The sequence below is a fragment of the Perca flavescens genome, chromosome 9, assembly GCF_004354835.1.
Source record: "Perca flavescens isolate YP-PL-M2 chromosome 9, PFLA_1.0, whole genome shotgun sequence".
In the NCBI taxonomy this organism is placed as follows: domain Eukaryota; kingdom Metazoa; phylum Chordata; class Actinopteri; order Perciformes; family Percidae; genus Perca; species Perca flavescens.
Genome location: NC_041339.1, coordinates 16,369,421 through 16,394,286, shown reverse-complemented (window position 1 = coordinate 16,394,286; position 24,866 = coordinate 16,369,421). Strand labels below are relative to the sequence as shown.

The following is a 24,866-nucleotide window of genomic DNA, read 5'->3' as shown; positions in this document are numbered from 1 at the left end:
ACAGGGAGTCATTACGCACCGCATCAGTCCATTAAAATCCACATGAAGCGTTTGCAGAGGTGGTTAAAAACCATTTAAATAACGGTAGGAAAGAAAACTAGGCCAATAAAAATCTCGGGACACAAAGCGTAAGGCGCGCGCGCACGCGCGCACACGCACGCACTCCAGATCTGCCATGAAGAAGGCCCGGGCTTTGAAAATGGACGATTTGAGACTGAACTCATTTTATTTCTACGGATTTCAGCTCGAATGCGCACCAACAGACTGTCCATCTCCTCTGTAAGATTACAGGCTTGTGACTAGAATAGACCAAGAACTTGCTCTTCCTCAAACTACCACAAACACTGAACACATTAGACATCCATGGGCCCATTTTTTTTCCCCAGCGCCCTTTCATTTTTCATGTACAGTGAGTCCTAATTGGTTCTCATCGCCGCTGACACATACCCGCAAGGAAACGAGGATCTTTCCACGTTTCCTTGCGGGTATTAATGTTTCCTTGCGGGTTGTCATTTAAGGACCACCCACAGTTATAGAGCGTCTTTATTTAGGCACCACGACATCCGTCATTTTTCGTGACGTTTTCTCGAGCGAAATAAGGGGTGAGTGATATGTGAAGTGACAGACAAATGACTCAACAGTCACCAAAACACATTTATACATTTCAAGGCAATTCCCATCTTTGTCTAACCGCTCCCATATGCCCTAATGGGCGTGTAAGCAGACTTAAACCAGTATTTCGTGCTGTTCTAATTTATTTATAGACTTAGATGTCAACAGAAATGTAGATTCCTTTCTTCTTCAAAATATTTGCTCCTTCTAGGATACTCGGGGAAAGTGCCATGACATGATTAGTATGCCTACAGACCGTATTATTACGCTATTATCATTATTATCATCATCATCAAATTTTATTAGAGTTTCATGTTAAACAGCGCGTGACAGCAGGGGATTACATGAAATCGTTTTGCTTAAATCTTCCTCTGCCTTGCCAATAATGTTATGTCCCTGATCGATGCCTATTGCATTGCTGCGTCTTGAAGGACACGAGGACACAGGCTGTGCTGACAGCACGAGGAAACCGTGTGTGTGTGTGTGTGTGTGTGTGTGTGTGGGGGGGGGGAATAGAGATGTCAGGCCTCAAGGTTACGCTCGTCAATTGAAACTGTTAAAAGCCATTCTTCGCCAACTGTAGCTAATACAAGATATAATAAAATATAATGAAGCTCTATACAAAGCTTAGGCCTAGATGTACCTATACAATACACACTGGCCTATGCTTTAATTTAATCTATAATGGTATTGTGTGAAGGTCTAGATCATTAACTTAGTGGGAATAAACATGGACACAGGACCTATTGAAGATCTTTTGATCTGAAACTAGTCATATTATCCCCCTAATAATTAAATCGGCATTTTAACGGACTGATCTATTATGCTAAAAACAAGATGTTGCCAGAAAATCAAGACACGCGGAAATAGCAGGTGGTGCTAGTAACAAAAGAGCTGTACAACATTGTTATTGCTTGTATATTTCTGTTCCTCACTGAAAAAGGGACAAAAGCAGTTTTTAGATTTTGAAATTCGACTAGTTTCATCCGAGTCTCCTGAACTTTGCTGCACAAAATAAAGGCCCCAAGAATAGAGACACACCAGGCCATCTCTGTTCAACTGGATAGGCTACTGCTGTAGCATTAAGGAGTGCACTAATAATGAAAACGAACCACTCACATTTTATTTAACACACACACACACGCACGCACGCACGCACGCACGCACACACACACACACACACACAGTTATTGGGGACGCTCTCCCCTCATAAACCAGCAACCTTTCCAGCCTAAGCGTTCTTACTTTTCGATTAAACAAATAGGACTACACTTTATCCCTATACCAACTATGTGTGCGCGCGGCAGACGAGCACGCCCCCCACCCCAACAGAGGAATGTTGGCCCGGTCCGCAGCTCCCCGGCCTGGAGGAGAGGCGAGCCGCGGCTCTGAATGCACCGCCGCTATAAATCACAGCCTCCCCTCGCTGCTCCCAGTCTCCCTCCAGCCTCCTTGTTTTTGCAACAGACAGAGGAATCCTTCGCTTAATTAATTTAGAATGTGTAAATAAAGCGAGGACAGTGAACTCGCCATCATCTCTGGAAACACAATATTAACTTTGGAAGATCTTCGCCCCGCCGACTCTGACACACTAAACGAACACCTGCTGCAGGAAAAAAAAAAAGGGGAAGGGACACAGACACACACACACACACACACACACACACACACACACACACACACACACACACACACAGACACACACACACACACACAGGGCAGGGGTATTAATGACTGCAGATATTAGCCTGCAAAGATCACCAGAACATGATAGCAGGTGATACCTGTCATTCAGGCCTGTTTTAGAAGAGTGAGGTGTGCGTTTACTGTAAAGTCTGGTGTCTTCTACAATCTTGGTTTCCCGTTTGTTGTTTTAAGTTTTTGATCAGATATTTTTCTCCCTAAAACATTTTAGATGAATGGATTATGAAACTGTTGGGGCAGTGTTCAAATTAAAGCTGTTGGAACACGTTGCTGACATGTAGGCTATTGGTGAATACAAAGAACTCTCCCTGTTTTTACTTGAGACATAGCCTACGTACAGTTGGAGCTGCGTCTGCTTTAGGCTGCATGACAATGACAACATTACCAAGCACGTTATACGTCTCTGAGTGTCCACACAAATTGCACGAAAGGATTAAGATGAGACAGCAAATTACGCGCAGGTGCCAGGATTAAACAAAAGGCATAATAGGCTACAAAAGTACACACACACACACACACACACACACACACACACACACACACACACACACACACACACACACACACACACACACACACGAGGCATGTCTTGATCCATTAACCGTGAACAAATGCCAGGAGATAGGAAGTTAACAGACAGACTGAGCCACACGCACATTTAAAACTGATGAGATCCTGAAACAACAATAAAGCGTTGACAATGTGACCGCTTAGCAGGGGCGTACAGAGAATATGAGAAAATATAGTTGTTTTTTTCTTCATCTCAGCTGCCATCAGGTTTATCACCTGCTGGAACGTCAATTGTTTTTTAATTTATTTTTATTTTTTTAGCTTTGGGTTTCTCTAAATAGTTTATATGCATTATTTGCATATAGGCCAAGGATAATATATATGATAAGATTTCCATCTTTTAGCCTATATCAACTGCAGGAGTAGAAATTTTGCTAAAATTAACAGTTAATCATCAGTTTTTGTGACCCCCGCACTTGAACTACATTGCAGGGAGCTCAGGTGGTCTCATGTGGGGGAGAGCTGCCCTCTTGCTCCCCTTAACTCCAGCACTGGTGTGAGGTAAAATCAACACGGACTATTGAAACCATGTATAGCCTCAATGCATTAAATTAAACATTTTTTTTCTCTCTCAATGGGGACCCTCTGTGCCTTTCAATGTCCTCTGGTGTTCCTCGGGCCTCATTTTGGGCAACGTGAGCCTTCTCCATCAACTCCTGTCCTCGGTTGGGCTTTACTGGGTCGCACTAGAGGAAGGGCGAGTGTGCAGCACTTTAATCGCTTTGATAGAGAGGCGCAGCTGCTGCTGGTCGCTCGCACACACAATCGGCGGTGTCATGCGGGCGTTTTTACTGGCTTCTTCTTCCATTTGACCTTTGATGCCAACGCATTAAACTCCCAGCTAGGACTCACTGCGACTGATGGCAGCGGCCCGACCCATTTATTATACCCCATGATTACTGATTTAGGATTTAAACGTTTTTCCCGTGGCTTTTTCTTCTATTGTTAAATTTTCTTCCCACAGGCCAAAAAAAAAAAAAAAAAAAAAGGCGTTTACATTGAATCTCCGTATTGCTATTATCTTTCTGTGTCAACTAATCATTCAAATACAAATCTTAAAATAAACAGTATAGGCTACTGCATACTTTTTTTCTCCTTCTAATTAAGACATTTGAGCCTAATTTGTCTAATTAATATGCCAAGAATAATCTGAGGACAAATGTTGCCTTTTACTTAACTTTGTTGGAAACACAAATGTAGCACACACATAAGGCGTTTCAGTGCAATCACTATGAAACTACACGATTTTCAATGTGTCTGCTTTCTTAACTAGCCTATCATATGCATCGGTATCCTCCTAATGGTTTTTAACAGTGCAATGATTATAGCCTACTTCAAACGGTGAGGGAAATCAAAACAAGTTAAACAAAAGTTTAACTCAGGGTGTGATAGGAGAAATACCAAGGACACGGCAGCCTCAAGGTGAAAATGAAACGTTGTTTATCTAATCCTTTTCAGCGTGAAAGTGTGTTTTTGAAAAGTATAGGGGAAAACCTCGCGATAAAATTGACGTTTACCATCCAGAGTGAAATGCGATCAGGCTGAGGTCGTGGGGCCAAACTTTTTAAGACTAATGTTTATTTAGAGAAGTGAGCGCTGTCTATGGGACTCCCCGTTCTCCTAGAATGCTTCACTAATGTCTTTACCAGGACCGAGCAGACCACCAGCAAGACTGCATGCAGCTCCCTGGAGCCTGTTGTGGCCTTTTCAAACAGGGCTGCATTCAGTGCAAGATACTGTGTCGCTAACCCACCGTTAAAACCAGGCGGAATATTAGCAAGTGGATGGAACAAAGTTTACCCTTTTTGAGATGCATTTTTAATAAAACATCTAATGCAAAGTAAAATGTTGACCTGACCAGATTTAGCTTTTTTGTAAAAAAAACAACATGTCACTTATTTTATCCACTTGCAGCTAAATTATTTTCTGATATGATATTTACCTTTCTTTCTGGTTATCTGCTTGGTTTGTGAGCTCCCTCTGTGAACATCCAATCTTTGTACTACCCTAGAGAAGTACGTTACTGAAATAATAGTATCATCTTTCAAAAACATATTTTCCATCTTTGAGTCCTAAGCTGCTATGTATTGTCATTAAAAAGATATTCCTAGGTTACAAATCTTTCTTAATTCAAAAATATCCCATAAAGTGCTCATATTATGCTCATTTTCAGCTTCATAATTGTATTTAGAGGTTATATCAGAATAGGTTTATGTGGTTTACTTTTCAGTAAACACCATATTTTTGTTGTACTGCAAATTGCTGCAGCTCCTCTTTTCACCCTGTGTGTTGAGCTCTCTGTTTTAGCTACAGAGTGAGACATCTCACTTCTGTTCCATCTTTGTTGGGCATCGCACATGCGCAGTACTTAGGTAAGCGCTACAAGCTAGTCAGAAGCAGAGTATGAGGGCGTGCGACGCTAGCAGCTAGCCTAGCTAGCATTATAACGTGTGTTACAAAGTGACGCACGTTCGTCACAGAAGTAAAGGCTGGACTACAATCGAGCTGTTTGGAGCAGTTTGTGAACAGTGTTTTCTGTTGGAGATGGTAAGTCCCTTTGGGGTGGACTTTGGGCTTTTTCACTTTGTAAACTGATTACATGCACAAAAAAAGACATATAACACAATAAAGGAAAGGGGAAAAGCCCAAAAGCATAATATGAGCCCTTTAATGAACTTGCCAAATAAGCAAAACACATCAGGAAAAAGGCATTATCTCACCCATCTTTTTGATTAATTTAAAGAAAAAGTTCCATAATAAAGTGTAAAAATTGACATATTTACAGCATGTCCCCAGTCCCTGGAGAGCAGCAGCAGCGTGTTTTCTTACAGTTTGTAAAATTGAATTAGATACGGTGGGGAACCTGACCTCTCGCCAGACCCGCATATTTTTCACCCCTCAGGTTTTAGTGTTCTTTGGGTATTTTTGTTTTCTCAGCTGGAACTGCCATTAGACATTGTGTCCGTGCCGTCCATTTCTATCTTTACCATCTCTCCTCTCTAACCCCTCAGCAGGGTCCCCTCTCAACCCCCCAAACACCTCACTTTCTCCTCCTCCGGGCAGCTGACACCCCCGCCACCAACGTTGATCTGAGCTGCAGACTGGACAAGGCTGCAACACAGGCAGCTCTGCAGACCACAGGCATGCGCACTGCGCACACAGTATACCCAGAGGAAAGCACATGTGTACACAAAGGAAAGTATGTAGGCCCAGGACCTTCTGTCGAGTGATAGTGCAAATCACACTGCAACTTTGTTTCTTTATGAATATTTTCAAAAAAAAAGACATATAACACAATAAAGGAAAGGGGAAAAGCCCAAAAGCATAATATGAGCACTTTAATGAACTTGCCAAATAAGCAAAACACATCAGGAAAAAGGCATTATCTCACCCATCTTTTTGATTAATTTAAAGAAAAAGTTCCATAATAAAGTGTAAAAATTGACATATTTACAGCATGTCCCCAGTCCCTGGAGAGCAGCAGCAGCGTGTTTTCTTACAGTTTGTAAAACTGGGAGATTTATGAGAAGTATAATTTTGATGCTTGTAGACATAATTTTCCATACAGACCAAGCGAATGTGGTATGCTTCAAAATGACATTGTGTTAAAGGATAACAAACATTGGCTAATGACTTGTTAAAATTAATTTCACGTCATCCTCTAATAGTTACTGCTAATTTTTTTTAAAGATTTACATTCAAATATAAGGTGCTTCATGAAACAAAAAACAATTGTTTGGCTTGACATTGTATAATGGTAGTTATTTTGCTCAAACTTGGTTAGTGCTGGAATATGAAGATCGTCAGTCTTCAAGATGGCCGCCTTTTTCTCTGCAACTTATTGAGCAAAAGTGCCTGTACAATTGCACCCAATATAGGCCCATATGATTCTTCAGAACATAAGAGCCCTGAGGGGCCACAACAGCAGTTAAAGAATCAGCAGCATCACATCCTGCAAGCAGCTACTTCACTGGAGAGGCAGAGTGTACAGGAAGAGTCGAAGGACGGATGGAAAAACAGGGATGGAGAAAGAGAGATCACAGACATACTATGGTATTACTATCTTCTTATATTTATTCTCTGTATGGCTGATATTGGTGCACAAAAGACTTATTTATTCTCTCCATGTGCAATGACAGACAATCCAGAGCACCATGCTGATGGTCTGAGCATATGCACGCTCATATTGTATGGATATGCACACACATGATGTACAAAAGTCAATGTGTCAGGAGGGTTTAAAATAGGAAACTTTTCTTGTGTGACTTGCTCAGCTTTTATGTAGTTAAAGTGTGACCACGCAGATGTGCAGGTAGACAAAACATAATAGAGTTTGAATGAAAATACAAAACACACGCATGCACATTTTTACATCTGTGATTACATTTGTGTGCGTGTCTATGTGCGAGTGCACAGAGTGCCCAGGTTCAAAGGCGAGGTGAATGAAAAGGCCAAAGATGATAAGGCCACTCTGAGGCTCCTTATAGAGGAGAAATGTCACACATAAAGAAAGGAAAGCAGAGCAGAGAAACAATTGCCTCCACAGCGAGAGGCTGATGCTGGGGTGAAGTAGCCTGAGATTGCACTCTGAGTAGAGGTAAAGGGGCATCTGATCACGTATGTATGTGTATGCGTGTGTGTCTGTGTGTGTGTGTGTGTGTGTGTGTGTGTGTGTGTGTGTGTGTGTGTGTGTGTGCGTGTGTGTGCGTGTGCGTGTGCGTGTGCGTGTGCGTGCGTGTGCATTTGGATGGGGGGAGGTTATTGTTGTTCATGACTAGTAGAGTCATTTCAAAGGGCTAGAGGCGCGGCTGGATGATGGATTGGAAGCTGAAGGGGCGAGCAGATGGGTAAGTAGAGAAAGTGAGGTTAAGTGGCAGTTAGATGTAGCAGATCTAAGCTGATCAAGTGTGTGTGTGTGTGTGTGTGTGTGTGTGTGTGTGTGTGAGAGAGAGAGAGAGAGAGAGAGAGAGAGGAAAGCAGAGTTATACAGATATGCTATATTTTAGGGAGTGCCACCAAGAAAATTGTAGTGTGAATATTGTATTTGTGACAGATTCCGCACTTTTTATACCATTTGACATTAGCGTTTGATGGTGCTGCTGCTCTTTAGCTCCTCACTCCCTCTAATGATGTGTTCGCACAGTGAACCACAGGATCGACAGCTCACACTACAAGTCCACTCATTTATAATAGTGGAAGCAAGTGAGTGTGTGGACGATGAGCAAGCTTGTTGTAAATGTAAACCTTCCCTGTTCACTGGCCATCCGCAGCTGTAAAAAACCAATCTGCACTCTCTAGTTGATGTATAGGTGTGTGTGTTTGATCATTCTACCTGGCAGCAACAACATGGAAAAGAAATTGGCTATATGTATTCAAAGCTTTCCAATACCAATCTGAAGTCAGTATGTTGAGTTTTGTTCTGCTGAGTTTCAACCTAATTTGAGTCAGTCCCATACATCTTTAATCAACTATATTATGGCGCAAAAATGATTACATGTTTAAGTAAACACAAAGTATGGGAACACTATATTCCGCCAACACAAACAATCTTCTGTACCAGCACCACTATTTTGCAATTCCACTGTAATGTTTTCAAATGCGATAATTTAACTTCAGTAAGAAAACATAAACTCAGAATCAAGGTCAAAGCAATGCTTAGAATGACAACTTCATGGTTGGTTTGTGGTTTGGCAAAAAAAAACGAAAGGTTAACCAACAGCAGAAAACCTCTTGGTACAGTATGAACTGTGAAACAAAGCTATTGGAGTTTTAGACATCATTCAACACCACCAGTGAAAACAGCGGTAATAAGCACTTGCCACTGAGCTAATATAGGTTGTTGAAACAATGCAATACTATGAAAGGCAACATCCAAAAAAGAACGTGGTCAAAAAAAACTGCAGTTTCATGCGGCCACTAAATAACATGGGCCTCATTCTGTTAGGGTTGTGTATGTTCTGTTTCCTGTTTTATTTTGAAGTCTCGGATTTCTCCCTTGTCTCGTCTGGTTTTACTTCCTGTCTTGTGTTTTCCCGCCTGTTTGATTGTTTTGCCTCGCCCTGATGTGTTCCACCTGTTGTATCTCCTGTCCCTTGTTTGTCCTCGTTACGTGGTGTATTTAGTCTCTGTTCTGTCTTTGTTTCTTGTTGGATTATTGTGCTCTGTTCAGTGTAGCTTGTGATTTGCCTGTTCCTGCTTTTCTATTTTTGCCAGCTGTTCCAGGACTCCTTTTGTTTGTTTGGACTTTCATTTAAGTATCCTCGAGCTTACTCGTGTGTTTGCCGTCTCTGCACTTGGGCCCTACATCCTCTGAAACCGTAACACATTCACCAATATCTTCCTAAGATTGGGTCTCATTCACCAATACCTTCCTAAGTTTTTTCTCAAATTTGTTCTTAAGAAAGTCCCTAAGAAAAGTCTACATCTGATTCATGACGTGTTCTCAAACAGCAGAATTGTTCGCAGGTGTGTTCTTAGAATGATGAATCTGCAATGTCTTCGTAAATTGAAAGCTCGTGCCCGATGCTCCTATTTAGCATAGGTTAAACGCCCCGTTAATTCCCATAAAAGGGCATGAGATGGCAGGGCCGTGTACGCTTAGGGAAAAGTCAAAAAGACGTGGTAAAGACGGTGGAGACCTCGACTCCAAATGAAAGAAAAACGTTAGTAGTTCTGAAGCGCATGTACTGCTAGAAGAAGTTAGCGAAAAAAAAAGACATCCTATATAGTAGCGTCAGTATTGGATACAAAGCAGCAAGTAAAACCGATGCATGGAATGCAATTACTCCTGCAGTGAACGCTGTATCCGGAGAAGGGCACAGAACTGATGAAGTAAAAAAGAAATGGTTTGATCTGAAATCTGAGGCAAAAATAAATAAATACGACATTGTGTGGTGTAGTCCTAATCTGCAGAAATATGCATACTTTGGGCATATAAATGGCATGATCAATCACTTACTGTTGGATGGCAAGGTTCCCGTTAACATAATTGATGTGAATTGAAGGCAAAGCAAGACAAGTTCAAGTTACTTTATATTAACAATATTTATATAGGCCTAGCACAATTCATACACAATGGCAATTCAAAGTGCTCTACAAATGAGCAGAAGTGCAAGTGTAGTGTGTATTTATTAAAACAAACCAACATATAATGAAAATAATTAGTAACAAAATTAAAGAGAGAAATATAAAGCTCTCTATTGTGCGAAAGAGTGCTCTTGAGTGTGCGTAGATTCTGTTCTTACCTAAGAACAAATAATAAAACATTGGTGAATGCCAGAATATTCATGAAAACTGCGTAAGTGGGGTTCAAGAACCAATTTCTTCTTAAGAACGTTTGGTGAATAAGGCCTAATGATACAATAACAAAACTAGCCACACTATTGGCTCTGTGAGGCTGCTAACATGCTCACAATAACCATGCTAACATGCTGACGTTTAGGAGGTAATGTGGCCGTATTTGGCATCATAGTTTAGCATTTTAGCATATGCTAACATGAGCTGTTTATCAATAAATGTTAAAAAAGTACAGCTGAGGCTGGATGGGTATGCCATTCATTTTGCAAGTTTTTGGTAATAAACCAAAGTATTAGATACATTTCTGGGCCAGATGATGGCGCTATACGTGAAGTCAGGGGATCAAAGTTCATAGAAAGTACAACTGATGTGAGGGTGACAATTTCCACCAACTGCAGAACGTCTGCGGATCCGCTCCGGAACGGCGGCGGAGTCAATAAGTTTCCCTAAAGTCAATGTGTATTTTTGTGTAATGTGTATTTTCACTGACAGCGGAACAGCTGCGTTCCAACTCCGTCCCAGCTCCGGCGATCTGGAGGAGATACGCAGAGCTTCTATTTTTGCCGGACGCCGGAGAGCTCCTTATGCGGGACAGGAAGTCGAGCACAGAAACAAAATAAAACATCCGGTTAATTATCAAAATTAGAATTTTCCCTGCAAATCCAGACCTGGTGGGTATTGAAGGATGGCAGAGCACGGAGCCGACACGCAGCGGAGCTGATCCGCAGCCATACTGCAGTTGGTGGAAATGAGGGGTTAGTACCAAATCTTGTGGCAATCCATCCAATATTTGTTGAGAATTTTTATTCAAAACCATAAATATCAACCACATGGTGGCGCTAGAGGAAAAATCAGAGGATTATTAAAGTCAGTAGGCTTTATCCTCAGGGGAACGTGAATATTTGTACACAATTACATGAATGAGCCATGCTGTAGCGTTTACAGTATGATGGGGAGGATGTGATCCAGGTACGAAGGCAGGGGCTGTGCCTCAGAGAGAGAGAGAGGGTTGGGCCACAGGCTTGGGGGGTTTGGCCATCCAGGTGGCATGCTTGTCCTGGGCCAGCCAGTGCTGCTGTCACAGACCATTGTGGCTGTGTGGGATTGATGAGGAGCAGCAACAGGATGACTAATGGCTGCTGGGAAACAGGAACAGGAAGAGGAGGAGATGAGAAAAGGAAGACGTGGAGGAAGAGAACTCAAGTTGCAGGTAGATATGCAAGGGAAAATAAAATTGCATACAAGAGGTTTTGTGAGGCTTTGCGAGCATCAAATGGAAAAAAAAAAAACGACAGGACAGATTGTTGATGCTCAGTCTGTAGACTGGAATGTCAACCAGTTTAGCTTTCAAGCACTTCGTTAAGTATCAGTGTCTGCTGGACATTGATAAAATGATACAATTGCTGTGCTCTTGAATGGAGGCTCTCCCGCACTCCCTCGTCTTTTTTTTTCATGAGTTATCAGGAAATTCCTAGCAAAGTGTACTTCATAGTAAAGCTCCCATTTAACAAGAGTTTTTTTTTAACTATCTGGTCCAACTAAGAGAAATACCGGGCTGGATCATAATCAGTCGTGGGCCAAATCGTTTATAAAAAAAATAAATAAATAGAGTAAATACGTCATACCATTAAAAAATATTTAGACCACACAACTCTGATGATGTCATGTGAATTATTATGTTTGAGAAAGGGAATACTAAGGTGACTTTCTAACATTGATTATATGACAAACGCCACCCACCATTACAACATGTGGGCACTCTGTCAAAGCTCAACAGTTCTTACACAATAAATATCTCTAATCCCTGGCATGTTCCAGGGACTCTGGGCCCTGAGTCCCGCCCCATCCCCCGGCAGTGCTCCAGATTCCACCCACCTGCTACTCCAAGAAGGTTAAAACAAACAGTATTTGCAAATAAAGTCTGGTCTTAACCTCTCTTTCCGCTGAATCTGCTCTCCCTTTCTTACTCCTCTCCAATTATCCTAATCCTTCCACCCACTCTGTGATGTTTCCTCTCTTTTTTTCCACCCTGACAGCCGCCAAGGGATGTAACGGCTGATGTACGAAGGGTAATGGTCCTCCTCTTCCTCCTTGCACCCCTGCTTTCCTCTGCTGTTAGTTTGCTCGGTGGCTCTCCCTCCCCTAATTCAATTCTACATGCTTTTCTTGGCTTGACTGGCTCCCGTCTCCATTCAACAATTTTTCCCTCTGCCTCCGTCATTTGTTCTCTGACCTCCTTGCTGTCTTCATTAAATCCTTCTTCACTCTTTTTGTTAGACCTCATTTTTAGACTCTTCTCCCACCCTTCATCAATTCCCAGCATTCTCTGTCTCTTTTCGCTCCCCTCTTTCTGTCTCTCTTGCTCCCAGTTGCTTGTGTTTTGAGTGCTGCCTCTGATTTGCAACCTCTGGATGTACCCCGTCTTGCTCTCCTTCTCCGGGCCGTCTGCCTCCCTCAGAGGGAGCAGCTCACTGGGGCTGAGAGGGGTCACGCCTGGGTGAGGGATATCACTCCCTCTATCTCCTACCTTTCCTTTCCTTATTCATCTTTTAACTCCCTCTCTCCTCTATATCTCTTTCTCTCCCTTGTTGTCTTGTTCTCTTCTCTAGACATTCCTCCTCCTTCTTTCTCTTCTTTTTCCTTCCTTTTATGCTTCAAGTGACATACTTGATTTTTTTGAATTGCTTCAGAAACACACCAGGCCAAAATCCCATTCCAAATCTACCTTTAAAAACAGGAAATAAAATTATATTTATGATCGCCCATATACTGCTATATATATATATATATATATATATATATATATATATATATATATATATATATATATATATGGGACATATTTAAAGGTATATCACTGTGTATATCTGAGTGTAGAAGTGTGTGAGAGTGCTGATGAATGATTGTACATGTGTCAAGGAGATGCTGTTGAAGAGCTTTGTGTACACAGATGCAGAAAGAGAGAGAGTGTGATGAGGAATAAGGAGACAAAAGGGAGAAGATGGAGATAGAGAGAGAAAGAAATAGAAACCGTCTGGTGTGTGTTCTTGTGGGGGGCAACTGATGGGATCGTCTTCCCCCCTCGGCCCCTCCCTGGCCCCAGCCAGAAACCTCCAGGGGTCCCTGGGTTCCTGAGGAAAAACATCTCGGCCCCCATCACCCCTGAACCTAGTGCTGGGCTGTTTACCTTGGCTGGGCTGCCTGACAGCTTTACTGATGTTACATACAGGCACACAGGGACCCTGATTCAGAGAGGGAGAAGGGAGCAGGAGCACAGGGAGAGAGGAGGAGGAGGAGGAGGAGGAGGAGGAGGAGGAGAGCAGGATAGATGGGGAATGGAGGAGTGACGAGAAGGGAGGGGAGGACAAATGGCACAAGTTGATGTGAAGAGCAATTTCTATTTAAAGGAGAGAATATAGAGTGGTAGAGGAGGCGGGAGAGGGAGAGGTGTGAGGGAGCGAGAGTGTTAGCTTACTCTGATCTTAATCGCCGCGATCAGATCCATTTGGGGAGATCTCCAGAGGAGAGCGCTGTTCAGAGGGCAACAGAGTGCACACTGAGTACACACCAAGAAGAAATATTGCCGGCAAAAAGTCTGCACTGGAAATACAGGCATTCGTTTTCATCAGCTTTCTATGTAGATCGCTGTGTACATTGAGCAATATTTTGTTTTTAGGATCATTGCTCAGTGTAGTATGTGAGATTTGAAAAGCAAATGTGGACTGGAGACTCAATATTTTGACAGGAGCTAGCGTTACTCATTACAGTGTGGTGTAGAAATGTATAGGCACTTTCCATACTGTTCATGGGGAGAGGATGGACCAGGGAGGGGGCTACTGCCACTCACTATACAAATGTTGACACAAGTATACCATATCCATTTTAAATAAATGAACATTATCAACTTGCAAAACAAAGCATCATGAAAACTCCCTTATTCATTCAACTATAACAAATATGATTTATGAGTTAGGGAGGCTGTGAAATAGGGAGCAGAATTTGGTCAAGATTCAGTAGAAATGTCCCAGATGTTGGTGGAAGAACAAAAAAGGAGCTCCTTTTGATGATAATTGGAATTTGCATTCATCATTTCAGGACAAAACTTCCCCTCATGCGCGGCAGTTTGTCTATTTGTAGGCGTTTGTTTGTCCATTTCTGGGCCATGATGCTAGGCCGGGCCGGGCCGGGCCGGGCCGGGCCACGGGGGTTTCTGCGATGGGGTGGGAGGTCTGTGTTTTGCAGCTCAGAGCTTTAAGTATTGTTTGTCTGTCCTGAGCAGCTGGACAAGCTGTAATAATACAAATGGGCCTTTGAACATGCTGCTGTGTTGTGCTGCTCTGGCTTGGGTTACATCACGCATGCATGCGCGCGCACACATACACACACACACACACACACACACACACACACACACACACACACACACACACACACACAATCGCATACACATGCACACAAAGTCATACCAAAAACACGTTCACACACAATCCTGAACACAGGTGGACATGCCGACATGCGTGCAGGCACTAATATGCAGCCACACACAACATTACACCGTTGATCGTTGATCCCAACTAAATAAGCATGCATTGATCACGGCCTAACTGTGATTGATCATCATAAACATGGCCGTCACTCTGCCTGATGGCCTGTTTGTCTGTCTCCTCTGTTTGTTTGTTTGTGTGGGCAGACGGGTGGCTTGCTTGTTGTTTGTTTATGGCTGATCATTTGTCACAATAAATCATTAGGGAGGGACACACACACACACACACACACACACACACACACACACACACACACACACACACACACACACACACACACACACACACACACACACACACACACACACACACACACACACAGCTGAGCTCCCTTGATTGTTTCCACTCCTCTCAAACTGATTTAGGCTTACACAAACACTTCAGGCTCACTGTGCTGTCACCCTCACACGCTGGAAGCTGCAGCTCCCACTGAGAAAAAAATGGGACATAGTTGAGTGCAAACCCCACTCCACTACACTGACGGATGACTTCCTCTGCCATTATGTAATGGGAGTTCAGGGCTTCACCTGCCCTGGCCGGGCCAGTGGCCTCTGTGCACACACCAGGATATGAGAGGACAGGGAATTGGTCTGTAGGTTGCTGGGTCACTACTCTGGGGATCTACATCAATTCCAGTCGAGGGAAAAGGGGAGAGGGGGTTTGGGGGTGTCCATATGTACAGTACATCATTACAGATTTTATTTTATGTACAAAACAAGTGAGATTAATGTTTCTTCACATGCTTCTTGTTTTCAATGCGTATGACCTCTGCAGTTAAAAGGCGTATTGTGTCATATCGGGCATGTTCAGTTAATACAGTTACTGGTCACCATTAAAATATTTCTTTTTGGCAAACTGAACATGCGACACCAGTGAAACAACCTACATTTTAGAAATTTTGGATCAATCCCAAATCATGGTGCCAGCACTGTACCTGCTGGCTTACTGGAATGGATTACTGGTCCGCCACAATCGCACAAAGCCAATCTTATTGGTTACACCTGTGCTTTTTCATTTTCATTTTCAACATTTGCTGTGAATAAAAATGTACTTGCAACCTCTCAGATTTGGGACTTTCAGTTAGTGCTTTATTAAATACAGCTGCACTGGATAGGCCAACCAGCTAACCCTGTACACTGTGTTGTATGTTAAAGCCATGCTAGCACCAAATGTATGCACGGTTGTCTGCTATAGTTGCCGCAGTGATTAAGACCCAGTGTATTGCTAAATAGATATGAGAACATTTCTACTAAAATACCATCACAAATAAACATCAGTTCATTTATACCGCTATCTTTACTTAAACTTCCTGTTGCAACAGAAGGTTTTAGTCGAATAAGCATACCATAACTATGGCTTAACGTAGCAAATGTTTGCATGGGGATTTGTGGCTGTGTGTGTTATAACCACAACTCCCCATGCAAGTGTCTATTCCAGACAATAAAGGCATTTTGATTACTGTGCTTATTTTTATTGTCACATCACAGAAAAAAAGGCTGCAACTAACAATTATTTTCATAGTCGATTAAAATGTTGATTATTTTCTTGATTATTCGATTAGTTGTTTGGTCTATGAAATGTCAGAAAATTGTGAAAAATGTGGCTCAGTGTTTCCCCAAAGCCCAAGATGACTTCCTCAAATGTCTTGTTTTGTCCACAACTCAAAGATGTTCAGTTTACTGTCACAGAGGAGAGAAGGAACTAGAAATTATTCACATTTAAGAAGCTGGAATCAAAGAATTTTTACTTTTGTCTTAAAAAAATACTCAAACCGACTAATCGATTATCAAAATAGTTTATTCATTTAAGAGTTGACAACTAATTGATTAATCGATTAATCTTCGCAGCTCTACAAAACACACCTCTTCAGATTAGCTTTCCACATACAATAGTCTTACATTTCCCACCTGATAGTTACTGGTTTTATTGTTTTTAATTGCTTCTAATATACTTGTTTTATGTGTTGGTTTTATTGCTTATCTGTTTTTAATGTGATATATGTTCTGGTTTCTACTGTAAAGTGTCACTGAGTACCATGAAAAGCGCTATATAAATAAAATGTATTATTATTATTATTATTATTATTATTATTATTTGGAGCAGACATTGTGACTTCTCATAACAGGAAAAGCACATTAACCATGGATCTGTTCTATGCAAGTATCCCGGGAAGCGATGCCAGTGAGCCAAGTGCAATATACCAGGAACCTAAAACTGAAGCAGCTAAATGGAATTCAGCCATCATTAATTTGATTATTTACAGCTCTGCTTTTCTTACTGGGACATGTCAAAATGTTCAGAATGAAAAAGGCCTATTTGCAACTATCAGTGTTGCTCTATTCCCAACATAACTTGCTATAACCTATTATTGTCCTATCCTATAGGTGGGATTTGAAATAATGGGTTTAAATATGAACTATTACTTTTAAGGCCCCAGAGTTTAATCGGGCAAAATCATTGAAAACACCTGTGTGGGTGCACCATGGGTGTTGAGGCCTTTAACAGGGTCGGGTCTGCAGTGCATAATATGATCTATATCACAAACTGAACATCCAACATTGGATAAAACAATTGGATGAAAGCTCTATTTGGAACTTTATTTAAAAGGAGATTTGATTTAAAAGTGTATTGACTTTACCTGAATGAGGATGTGACAGTGCCAATGGAGAGAGAGCCGAGCAGGGACTCAGGCTGGGATCTGCCTGGATTATGCAGCCATGGGTTATACAGAGTTGAACATCTGGTCACAAAGACAGCTGAGATTGTGTTACTCATCCCTGACAGCAAGAGAGGAGCATGTGAGAGATGAGTAGACAGATGGAGATTTTTAGCATATTATTCATGTGTTTAAAAGGATGTCAAACTGTCTATGGCCTAGGGCAGCTACTTCAGAACATGTTGCAAGCCAAAAAGCCATATATTTCTCTGAAGAATTGTTCTACCAAATCAGCACCAAAGGCAGTGAATATTTCACTTACACATGACAGTTGGTGAGTAAGAGCAATTCAATAGGATGTTCAAGTTTGACTTAGAAAATTGGTTTCTGCAGCTTTACTGTAAGATGTGCGTGCAACTGAACATTTAGGCTAAAAAATGCTATGGGGGGGGGGGAAGCAGAAAGCAGGGACACAGTGAAAACGAAACAGAAGGACAGCAGGACGACATTGTAAAAATAAAAGCGTGCCTCTGTTGCTGCCCTCTGCTATAACCTGAAGGCCTTGGGGTGAGTTTGTAAACTTCTGAGTGACCTGAACATCTGACCACTCTGTCCTGTACCTGCAATAAAACACAGACAGAGGCACTACAAACGCAAGCCAAGCACATCAGCAAAGACCAACAAGCAGGCCTCACAGTGTCCACTTCAGCATAGAGAGAGAAACCATTTCCAAAACACAAGAGTATGTTATCCCGCTGTTCGTTTGTCTGCCTCTGTTTATACTTCCTCATTTTTATGTTGAATTTATGTTGTGGGGAGACCTGTGTCTTGGTGTGAACATGGTGTGTATATGCACATTTGTAAGTCCTCGCACCATTTAACAGGCTCATATTTACTTGTGAACTTTTGTGGGAGTGCACATGACACGGTTCATCTGTTTCGCTCTTTCCATGCTTTGTTTTTACATGGCATGCTGGGAATTGTTGTTGTGTTTGGTTTGTGACTCCTCAGCCAGAGTCTCCATTAGATAATGAAGGGGAACAGTATTGGTAGTGGGAAGGTGAAGGTCAAAATACACACGCATGACTGATCAGTCAGCCGTGTTGAGCTCTGCATACTCTGATGAGTCAGCAAAAACAACGGCTGTATGTTTTCTGGAGGGGAAGCTAGATGTCAGTTTCTGCTTTTTCTATGTTAGATTTGCTTTGAGCTGTGCCAAAAAAAAACGTTATTATGTTTAAGTTTTGAGGCAATTTCTGTATTATTAGCAAAATAAAGTGTGATTTAGCTAGATGTTTCCATCAACTGTCTAAATGTAAACATATGCAAGGGGGAATTGCAAGATTACACAATAAATCAAGCACTAATAACTCAGATAAATGATAGCATTCCATTCAAGTAAAATAGCTATCTAAAAGTAATTTTATATAGAATAAAGTAAGATGAATAGTTAAAAAAGGGACTTGATCATAAAGGGTCTAAATATAGAGGGTGTCATACAGTATGTTGTATAGATTGTAAAGCCCCATGGCCATGGGGCACATTTGTGATATTATGCTATAGGCCTGAATAAAACTGAATAAGTAATAGCTCAGTTCAAAATAATATCAAAGGCTAATAGTTAGGCTTAACTAAAATATAAACACAGAATTCACGTTTAGTTTCAACTCTTTTCATTGTATTGGTCTGTCAGTGATAATTGTTGTGATTGGCTAAAGACGCCAAGAAGCAGCTCGATTGGTTGGGGTTAGGCATTTCACCTCGCGTGGTAAAGGTTAGGGTTAGGGGATTGGTCAGGGGATAGGACCTGTACATGTAAGCATGGACGCCTGGCCAATAGTAGTGTGTGAACGCTATTGAAGGGCGGGTCTAGGCGTGGCCATAGTGGGATTCGTAATATCGCCGGAGAGGGAACGAGCGAGCGTGAGAGAAAACGGGACGAAGTCGAAAAACCAAGATAAAATATCAGCAGTGTGTTAAGACCCCAACACTCTTTTACCTAATTTCACTTAATTAGGTTGCACGCCAGTGCGTCTGTGTGTATTTTTAAAGTCTGTGAGTTAGCTACTTAAAAATGCTTAGCTGTTGGCCGCTATGCTAGCCGAAGTAACGATGCTAACCGCATAGCTAGGCTGCTAACAATAGTTTCTAGAAGTTAATTTGTGTGGCTACTAAAAAAAGTGACCCAAGAATGAGTGTGAGCTTGGACCCAACACAGTATTCAAGTTCAGATGGGCCCCACGGTGACCAGGAAAGCTGTGTGGGCTCTCAGATGAGATGATGAGATGTTAGATAGCGCCATTTGTGACCAGAAAAGCCCTTGGGTGCCTCTGACGAAGATTTTAGCCTGCTGTCACCTTCTTCTCTCCGACACAAGTCGTCTCTCCAGGACAGTAACAGAACTGTAAGTTAAACATTTCATCCCTTTTCATTGCTTACAGCGAAATAGTGTGTGTATAATATCTATCTATCTATCTATCTATCTATCTATCTATCTTTATATATTACGTTATTATTTTCCTTTTAACAATGTTTAACAAAATTGAATGTCTACTGCAATCACATGGGAAAAGTAACTACATTGACATACTGTGAATTGTTTTTTTAATAAAGAATCATTTTTGAATCGAAAATCGATTTTGAATCGAATCTTGAGCCTAAAAATCGATATTGAATTGTGACATTTTCAGAATCGTGCACCCCTACTAAACTCAGTCCACTGCGTTTTAGGGGCCTTTCACACCAGCCTCATTTAGTTCGGTTGAAGTGCGCTAGAGTTCGTTTTCCGCTCTAGTGTGGTTCGTTTGGGCAGGTGTGAATGCAGCAATCGCACTCGGATGTGTACCAAAAGCGGGCCAAACAACCTTACCAACACCTTCTTGAAGGCGTTTTCACACTAGGGCTGCCACCTCTTAGTCAATTAGTCGACTAATCGGTCGTTTTGGTCTTAGTCGACTGAGATTTCTTTAGTCGATTAGTCATTTTTTATGCTTATTCATGCTTAATTACTTATTTCCAAGAAACTTCTGAGCACATTTATGGTAAACACGAGATTTAAAGTGGTGCTTTTGCAGGATTAATTGTGGAGAAACTCAGTTTTACAGATGGTTAATTAACTACATATATAGTACTATTGTGATTTTCTAGTCTTAACCACCTCTCAAAGCGCACAGCTCTGTCAATTAAATCAACTAATCGATTAGTCGACAAAATCGTATAAGTGTTAGTCGACTAAGAATTTCTTTAGTCGAGGACAGCCCTATTTCACACCTATAGTTTGTTAGCTTTGGTCCGAATCTGTTTATGAGTTTGTAAACTTGGGGCGATTTCCCCTTGGTTGGGTTTCGTTTCACACCTGGTAAAATCCAGTTGACAAAAATGCGTTATTACAAATCACGCAAGAACGTTCACTCCTCTTATTGGTCAGATGTGCCTGGGGCGGCAGCAATAAAGTAAATACAGAAAGAAGGTCCTGTGTGGAATAATGCATATTTCTTGCATCTCCGTGGTCAAACCATCTAATTTCATTTAAATAATCCGACACGATACATCCTCTTGTTGTTACGTCGCGCCGGTGTCCAACTTTAGCGACGGCTGGTTTGACCACGGAGATGTGAGTGACGGATGGCGAGCTTTACTGCTGTCTATTTCTGTGAGAGAAACCCTGCAAGCTGCTACAGTTTGCATGTTCTGCCGCATCGCCGATTGCTTAGCACACCGGACAACAGGAGACCTTATCTCAGACTTGTGGAGTTTATATAGTTGCTGTGGTTCGAGGTCGGATCACGTTCTCACCACAAACGGACAGCTCCAGAGTTAGATAAAAAGCGTTCTGAGACCACGTTATCAAGCAGGTCTCGGTACTCTCGTTTGGTCTGCTTTTGGTGGGCATCCGAGTGCGATTGCCGCGTTCTCAATTGCCCAAACGAACCACACCGGTAGGGATGGGGATCATTTCTTTTTATTGATATTGATACCATTTTCGAGACTGCTTAACAATCAGAGTCTTTATTATCGTTATCAATTCTTTTATATTATTTGGCGGACAAATTCTTAACATCTTAATATCTTAACAGAACTATTATTGCTTTTATTGCACAAACTGTGAGTCCGTGACTGTTAGATTTCTTCTGTCACTGTTTTTGTTTTAACCCCCTTATGTATTTTTGAACTTATGGTCATAGCTAACTATTCTGCCCTCGGGTGATTCCTCTTCACTATATACGATCTTTGTTTCATCTGCAATGACGGACCAGCCTTCCATTGGTTGGCAAGACGTAAACAAGCTTTTGATTGGTCAGAATGGTCTCCCAGAGCATCATGGGAAACACAAAATGGCGGTTGGCATCAAAGCTTGCGGCGATAAACGACCGAAAATGTATTGATTATGGACATAAAGTGTATCCATCTTAGATGTAACAGTTTGGATTAATTGCACATAGAGCCCGAAAAACGATGCCGTTTTTTTTCGTATACGACAAGCCTGGGTTAGGGTAACGAGCTGATTAAACGGCCCACAGAGCGTTGCCGTCGGTAGCCAGTCCCGCTATGTTTTGAATGATTTTTGGTGGGGAGGCTAGTCTTTACCTGTGGTCTTTACACACACACTGTGCTCGTCAATCAGTTTTCCGGTTCACACACTTATCTATCTTTAGGCATAACGCTAAATGATCCACCAGTTTAGGTAGCAGTAGCGATAAGCTTGGATCTTATTGATTTTTGGGTTTTGAGAAATTTGGAACCGGGTCCTAATAGAACTGGGTCTCGAGACTCATCCCTACACACCAGTGGGGCAAACAAACTCTAGTATGATTCAACCGAACTAAATGCAGTAGGTACTGCATACTGCATTCGTCTGTAGTATGCAGTAAGTGATATTGAAAAAAGGCCAATGTCTGAAAAAATATTTATTTGAAATGAGCTGGTTTGACCATAAGGATGCAAGAAATATAAACTAGTCCAAAACACAGGACCTTCATCCTGTATTTACTTTCTGGCTCCAGCCCGGAGCAGATCTGACCAATAAGGTCACTGGTAGTGATGTATTTTGGTACGCTTGGATTTTTCTCTGTGTGAAAGGAAACCGAACCAATTTTTAAAAATTGAATTACTCGGGCAAGGAATCGTTTCAGCCCTAAGTGGAGGCATCTAATGATAAGTGGCAGCATGACATCATTCATTCACAACATTCGATCCCAATTATCACATCTTCTCTTTTTTGGTATGTCAACTTTTCCAACTTGCTAAGTGTAAAAAGTGTTAGTGTGTTTTATTGTATGGAGTCTAGAAAGGTTTTTCTTTACTCTTTAGACCTCCTTTGCCTCTCTGTTGTGTTGTGGTGGCCTCAGTAGCGCTTGCTTCATGCAGAAACTTATACACACACACACACACACACACACACACACACACACACACGCACGCACACGCCTTTTGTTGGCATCTTTTATGCTACCCCTGCTTGCCATGTTTAATGCTCTGTGTGTTTCATCTGATCCACCTTGGATAAGATAATGATTGTTAGAGAGAGAGAGAGAGAGAGAGAGAGAGAGAGAGAGAGAGAGAGAGAGAGATATTGGGGAGCATATAATGAGAAATGGACAGAGAGAGAGAGAGAGAGAGAGAGAGAGAGAGAGAGAGAGCTATTGGGGAGCATATAATCAGAAATGGACAGAGAGAAAGAAGGAAAGAAAGTGAAGAAAGGAGGTGTTTCCAAAGGTTTGCTAAGCTCATGCCTTGTAGCGGAATGATGGATGAGACAAGGGAGGGGAAAAACAGATCAAGAAGTGGGGCGGAAATAAAAATGGGGAAATGACTATGAAAGAAGAGCAAAGGGATGGAAAGAAGAGGGTGTTTTGATGGGAAAGAACAAGAGGGCATGTGGAGGCCACGTGGACCACAAAAAACGTGTTGAAATAAAGGAATTGATAATGCCCTGCTGGCTAGCTGGGGCCAGATTGAGTGCGCGGGAGGGAGGGAGAGAGGGAGGGATAGGGCTTTCGAGGGGCTATCGGGAGCAGCACATCTGCAAAAGCCATTAAGGAGTGTCTATTTATGCGGTGTGACACTGTGTTTTCTCTGCCAGGCGTGGGTTGGGCCTGCGCTGCAAAACTGGGATCGGGTTTCGTCAGCTTGCAGTGGGGGGCCGTCTCCAGTTGACGTGTGATGATTTAGTCAGGTGTGAGCGTGCACTTTCCAATTTGCAGGGAAATAAATTAGAAGTGATTTTTTATGAGGCCTCTGTCCCAGGCTGTCTCAAGGCTCTCTCTCCCTCCTGCTGTGCACTGTCAGCCCAACTGATGTGTTTATAAAGAGTGCAGCAGTGGGAGTTGCCCCCACATAAACACACACACACACACACACACACACACACACACGTACAACACATAGGATACACAAAAACACATGTTTACAGACAGACATGAGTAATGCAAACAATGACATGCATGAAAAACACACACATGCAATAACATAGGCCTACATGAAAAACATGTGGCAGCATCTTTGCACAGAAATACAGTTTTGCATACTGCACACAATGTCACATTTTACATGCTTTTTATACATGTTTGCTCTTATGAAGTTGAGCAGTAGTGGAGAGATTGAAATTTAATTACCATTTCATTTTTCGAAACTGTTAGCCTGTAATAGAATTATCAAGCAGAGACAACTGCAGCGAAAACAACAAGAGGAACAACAACCTCAACTGCAGCTAAATTGTGTGTCCTCGTCTCATCCTTATTACAAACAGTTCCTCTGGCTGGGCAGTGAGCCGCATTTAGGCAGTGTTACTGAAACAAATGGTGCAGTAGCTGCTCTGGATCATATTAAAGTAAAAACAGAGAAACACAGGTGTGTTAGTGGTAGAGGACACAGAGCAGAACAGATCCAGGCAGAGATGATGGTTTTCTGAGGCGAGGGAAACATGTTTGAGCTCCACTGGGGTCTAGAAGCCGGAAACCCAAATCCCATTTGACCTCTGACCTCTGTTTGGTTCCCCTGCTACTGCTCCCACATATGGCTCTGGCTGCCTTTACTAAATCACTGCCTGACTTGTCCTGTCTGGCTGACTCTCTTCATGCATGTTTTTTGGGCCAGAGATAACTCTGGCCCAATCCATGCTTTGTTGGACCATTTAAATGACAGGTAATTACAAAATAAAATGCTTTTTAAAGTGTTGAAGCTGAAGTTATTAGTTCTCAACAAATGACACCCCCACTTCCATCCAATATATGAAATACGGGAGCTATTTGATATATTATTACAATATTTATAATGACTGGTTATCAAATGTCTTCAATAGCTAAAAGAAAGCAAATTCTTTCCCCTTAATATTCGGTATCCAAAACACACTGGATGCTCACTGAACTTCTCCTGCTTCATGTTTGTGTTCACTTAGCAACAGTGAACACAACAGCTGAGGGCTGCTTGTTAGTGCAAAGATTTAGATTCTGTATCCTTTAAAGGAACACGCCGACTTATTGGGA

General features: G+C 41.9%; 1 long non-coding RNA gene across 2 annotated transcripts in view; it reads left to right on the top strand.

Moving 5' to 3' along the window:
* Positions 1-19,260: 19,260 nt before the first annotated feature.
* The window catches only part of LOC114561103 (uncharacterized), a 58,542-nt gene continuing 52,936 nt past the window's right edge, over positions 19,261-24,866 (top strand). For both annotated transcript variants that reach the window (XR_003693315.1, XR_003693314.1), the window contains exon 1: positions 19,261-19,786. This is a non-coding gene — a long non-coding RNA (uncharacterized LOC114561103). The remainder of the gene's footprint in view (positions 19,787-24,866) is intronic.